This window comes from Zea mays, chromosome 3, assembly GCF_902167145.1.
Source record: "Zea mays cultivar B73 chromosome 3, Zm-B73-REFERENCE-NAM-5.0, whole genome shotgun sequence".
NCBI classification, from domain to species: Eukaryota; Viridiplantae; Streptophyta; class Magnoliopsida; order Poales; family Poaceae; genus Zea; species Zea mays.
The window spans coordinates 24,952,240-24,957,876 of record NC_050098.1 but is presented as its reverse complement, the minus strand read 5'-3'; the positions used below and the strand labels follow the sequence as shown (position 1 = coordinate 24,957,876).

Here is a 5,637-nt window from a genome sequence, read left to right as displayed (position 1 = left end):
CATCCGCGAGCCCTCCAAGTCAGCCTCCGGTGTCATCTCCCAGAGCGGCAACCGTCGCTCCGCCAAGGGAAGCACCCTCCGGCGGTGGATGGCGGCAATCACTCCCGCGGCGGTGAGTCCCCCTTTTCGCAACGCCTCCAATGCCTTGAGAAGGGGTTCGAGGTTCTTCTGTCTTTCATGCGGGGTCCCGTGGCGCCAAGCATCGGCGGCGACGGTGACTACTCGCTGGGAAAACGGCGGGAGCAACTCGCCGTCATTCCGGAGGTAGAACCACCGGCGCTGCCACCCTTTGTTCGAAGACGCAAGGATGACAGGAATATACAGCGACGCCCGCGACTGCCTCAGCTGAAGGATGCAGTCGCCGGCCCGCACTGCCGCGCGGACCTTTCTCTCCCCCGTCGGTGAAGCGAAAAGCTCCGCGAAAAAGAGATGAGTCCACAAGTCCCAGTGGGGGGCGATCCCCAAGTACCCCTCGCACACCGCTACGAAGATGGCGACCTGCAAGATGGAGTTGGGGCTGAGGTTGTGCGACTCCACCCCGTAGTGGTGCAGGATCGCCCGCATAAAGCGGCTCGCCGGCACGCTAAATCCCCGCTCGTGGAAGGAGACGAAGCTCAGGATGTACCCCGACGGTGGGGACGGAGCGGCTCCGCTCACAGGGGGAATCTATTCCGGCCGCCTCTCATCAGAGAGAGGGCGAAGTAAACCCTCAGCAACAAGATCCTCCAGATCACCCGCCGTCACTATGGAGAAAGGCCATGGATCGCGCGGCGAGATGATGGTCACCCGGTCGGCCATCACCGAGCAGAAGGGGTGGCGGCGCAAAGGACAGGGTGGGCGGTTTCCTTTTCTCTGGCAAGTCTCTCGGGTTGCGAAAACCTAAGAGGGAGGCAGGAAGCGGAGCAAAGAACCATCGCCGGACCCTCCCCCGAGTATATAAAGACCAAGGCGAGATCGGTTCAACGTTCCGCCCGGACCGGCCGCGGGATTCAAAAACACGAAGCGAAACAGCCGTTCCTCGAACGGCTCGCACACGCACAACGCCCGCCCCGCGAACCACTCGCCCCGTCGCATTAACTCCGCAGCGGGACAGGCGGCACCTCTGGCAGGAGAAGCGAGCGACGCTTCGCCTTCGCCATAATGACCGCGTCAAAAAAGGTATGCCGCGTCGTTCGATTTCGTATCCTTTTCCTTTTTTCCTCTTTCTCTCTCTTGCAACAGGGACCGGGAAAGGGGGATACCCCAAAAAGAATCCTTCCCTGTGAAGGAACCAGGCTCCGAGCCTCCCTACTGATCAGAGGTTCGAAGGCTGGCCCCTCGGAAGGGTTCAACAGCCGCCTCAGAGCACGTGGGCTCCACACCCACTACTGGTCAGAGGTTCGAAGGCCGGCCCCTCGGAAGGGTTCAACGGCCGCCTCAGGCTACTCGGGCTTCGCGCCCACTACTGATTAGGGGTTCGAAGGCTGGCTCCCGAAGGGTTCACAGCTGCCTCAGACACAGAGCGAGGGATGACCATGGGTACGTTCGATACATAACCAAGGCTCGGGCTGCGCTCCCGAGGTACCCTAGGACATTTCCGAGACCAGCGGGAACGATCTTGTAACGGAATCCCATCAGAGGGAGGCATCGAGCCCTCGGACCCCGTCGCCAGGGGACCGGGTCCGGTAGATCACCCGCAGGTACTTTTGGGCGCGCCTCTGGGCCTCTAGCCGACCCCTAACGAATGGGGCACGGACGTCCGCTTGGATCACCCGCCTGCAGCTCACCGGAGACACCATGTTCGGCGCCCACCGAGGGCAACATGGCGCTCTCCCCCCTCCTCCTTGTGGAAAGGCGACGCAGGGGCATATGTAAAAAAGTCGAGTCTGTCCCTGATCGCCCTCTCACCCTGTGCAGAGGCTCGGGAGCTGCTCTCGCAAACCCGGCTCCGGCCAAACCGTTGACAGCGTCAACATACCAGCCCGAGAACTTGGGACACGACCGTACACCCGGGCTACGGCCAGCTCGCATGAGGGAACGACCAGACCAGCCGAAGCATTGCGCGAGGCATTAAGACCTCGGAGGAGTCAAACCACTCCTCCGAGGCCTCGGGGGCTACACCCGGCGGGTGCGCTCGCGCGCACCCACCGGAATAAAACGCAACCGAGAAAGGCTGGTCCCCTTGCAAAAAAGTGCGACAAAAGCCTCCAAGCGAGTGCTAACACTCCCTTCGAGGCTCGGGGGCTACTGTCGGGGACCATAATTAGGGGTACCCTCAAGGCTCCTAATTCTCAGCTGGTAACCCCCATCAGCATAAAGCTGCAAAGGCCTGATGGGTGCGATTAAGTTAGGGATCAGTCCATTCGAGGGACTCGATCACGCCTCGCCCGAGCCTAGCCTCGGACAAGGGCAGCTGACCCCGGAGGATCTCCGCCTCGCCCGAGGCCCCCCTCCAGCGGCGAACATATTTCCGGCTTGCCCGAGGCCCTGTCTTCGCCAAGAAGCAACCCTGACCAAATCGCCGCGCCGACCGACCAAATCGCAGGAGCATTTAATGCAAAGGTGGCCTGACACCTTTATCCTGACGCGCGCTCCTCAGCCGACAGAGCCGAAGTGACCGCCGTCACTTTGCCGCTCCACTGACCGGTCTGACAGAAAGACAGCGCCGCTCCGACTGCGGTGCCACTTGACAGAGTGAGGCTGACAGGCAGTCAGGCCCGGCCACAGGCACCATAGGAAGCTCCGCTTCGCCCGACCCAGGGCTCGGACTCGGGCTAAGCCCCGGAAGACGGCGAACTCCGCTCCGCCCGACCCAGGGCTCGGACTCGGGCTAAGCCCCGGAAGACGGCGAACTTCGCTCCGCCTGACCCAAGGCTTGGACTCGGGCTAAGCCCAGGAAGACGGCGAACTCCACTCCGCCCGACCCAGGGCTCGGACTCGGGCTAAGCCCTGGAAGACGGCGAACTCCGTTCCGCCCGACCCAGGGCTCGGACTTGGGCTCAGCCCCAGAAGACGACGAGTTCCGCTCCACCCGACCCAGGGCTCGGACTTGGGCTCAGCCCCAGAAGACGACGAACTCCGCTTCGCCCGACCTCAGGACTCGAACTCCGCCCTGGCCTCAGCCAACGGCCTCCGCCTCGCCCGACCTAGGGGCTCGGACTCGACCTCGGCCATGGAAGACGGACTCGACCTCGACCTCGAAGGAGCCTCCACATCGCCCAACCTAGGGCGCGGGCCGGCCACGTCAACGGGAGGCGCCATCATTACCCTACTCCAAGCTGACTCAGGCTACGGGGAACAAGACCGGCGTCCCATCTGGCTCGCTCCGCCAGATAGGCAATGATGGCGCCCCGCACGCTCCCTGACGATGGCGGCTCTCGGCCCCCTTACGGAAGCAAGAGGACGTCAGCAAGGACTCGACAGCCCCGACAGCTGTCCCTCCGCCAGGCTCCAGCGCTCCTCCGACGGCCACGACATCACACAAACCGGGCGCCAAAATCTCTCCGGCCGCCACGATGGCGTGTACTTAGGGCGCTAGCTCTCCTCCGCTAGACACGTAGCACTCTGCTACACCCCCCATTGTACACCTGGATCCTCTCCTTACGCCTATAAAAGGAAGGACCAGGGCCCTCTTAGAGAGGGTTGGCCGCGCGGGGACGAGGACGAGATAGGCGCTCGCGCGAGGCCGCTCGCTCCCTCTCCCATGTGGACGCTTGTAACCCCCTACTGCAAGCGCACCCGACCTGGACGCGGGACGAACACGAAGGCCGCGGGATTTCCACCTCTCTCACGCCCATCTCCGGCCACCTCACTTCCCCCCTTCGCGCTCGGCCTCGCGCCGACCCATCTGGGCTGGGGCACGCGACGACATTTCACTCGTCGGCTTAGGGACCCCCCGGTCTCGAAACGCCGACAAGCTTCTTCATGTAGAGCTCGAGCTCTTTACCCTCAAGGATGTAGCTGGCCAATAAAAGGAAATGCTCCTGTAGTTAGCCTCGAGGATGTAGCTAGACAATAAAAAGAAATGCCCAGCAAATGCCAGGAAATTTCAGGTGGAAACTGTAAGCTACTGAAGCGAGGTGAAATGGTCTAGTTGTCCTTACCCATCAGCTTGGCCACACTGCCCAGGACAGGCAGAAATGCAGGCCAACAATCTCCCACTGCCAAATTGCTCTTCAATATGAGTGTCAAGTGCACAATCCTGCTGGCGCTTCTCAATCTTCCTCTGCACATGGTTACTCTTCTTTGTTTCCTCAACTATAGCCTCACCCGCTTGTCCCTGCACAAACAATAATGGTCAGTTATAGGATACATCAATTGAGCAATAGAAAGGAAATTTTAATTTAACTATTGTTTTTCCTACAAAAACATCATAAGATGATTGCAAAAATCAAAATAGCAACTTGAGTCTTTTTCACATAGAAATGTAAAACAAGCATAAACAAAGTAGCTAACGAAATACAACATGCTGATCATAGAGAAGGAAGAGATTCATTGAAAAACTAAGCCACAGAACTGCACAGGTTAAAAACAATGCATTAATAAGATATCTATCAATCAGCTATTCACCAAATACAACAATTCATGAACTATTAAGTCAACCTATTCTAAGGGCAAACAACAATTAAACCTTAAATTGAATGAATATACCTCAGTCGCATCCTTCTTAGCGACATGCACCTTCTTCTTCCTACCGATGTCCATTCCATAGCGAGTGAGGTACCACTGCTTGAATGGAGCAGCATCAACTTGTACAATGGCGCTCTTCACAAGAGTCTGAGTCCTCACAAGCTCATTGTTTGATGCATTATAGACCACATCCAAGATGTGAGTCTTGTGGGTAAGAGCCTCACTTCCCCATGAGTAGTTACCTGTATCCAATCGAAGAGCGCTCCACTTCACGTTGCCTCCACGGACACAGACCCTCCTAACTGTCTTATTGCTAGACAGTTTGGTGTTAGCAGGCTAGAGACCAAGCTCATACCTTCAAGATAAATGAGAATCTTAAATTAACATCTGAAACTCATAATAATCAAACAACAAGGTTAACACAATATATAACAATTATTAGCTTGCAGTTGTACTATGAACTGACCGAACTATTTACATTCACATTAACAAAACTTAGTGTCCAAACTTTATTTTCATAAAAAAGGGACGTCTGTTATGCAAACAATTCTGCCTCAACATCATAGAAATCACAACTGCACTGCACGGATAGCTAGTAGTAACACAAAATAAAGATAATCATTGATACAAATGTCAACAACCAACGAACTGCTAGCCTCTGGATGTTGCTCTCGCGGTGCTATCCGGCCACCGCCATCGCAGGCCAGTCCGGCCACCGCCATAGCAGTCAAGGCCAGCCGCCACAACAATTGAAAAATATTTCTGTTACTATGACTAATAAAACAGAGAAATTATGGCATGAAGAAATAACAATCTGTGGCCTAAAAAGAATTAAATAAAAAAGAAAGCATACTTCTAAATTGCAGAAACTTGACAACAAAGAGTGGATAAAAAGAGCAATAATTGGAAAGATTTATATTGAAGGGTCCAAATGTAAGTGACAATATCAATTCAAAAAGTAATTATATATCACTTAATGTTGAATTGCAGGAAGAATCATGAATTACATAGCTCGAAACAACTCAGGAA

At 55.8% G+C, this 5,637-nt stretch overlaps 1 pseudogene; it reads right to left on the bottom strand.

Annotated features, from left to right (window-relative positions):
- Window positions 1–1,189: 1,189 nt before the first annotated feature.
- On the bottom strand, window positions 1,190–5,305 carry LOC103651831 (40S ribosomal protein S8-like; annotated as a pseudogene).
- Window positions 5,306–5,637: the final 332 nt, after the last annotated feature.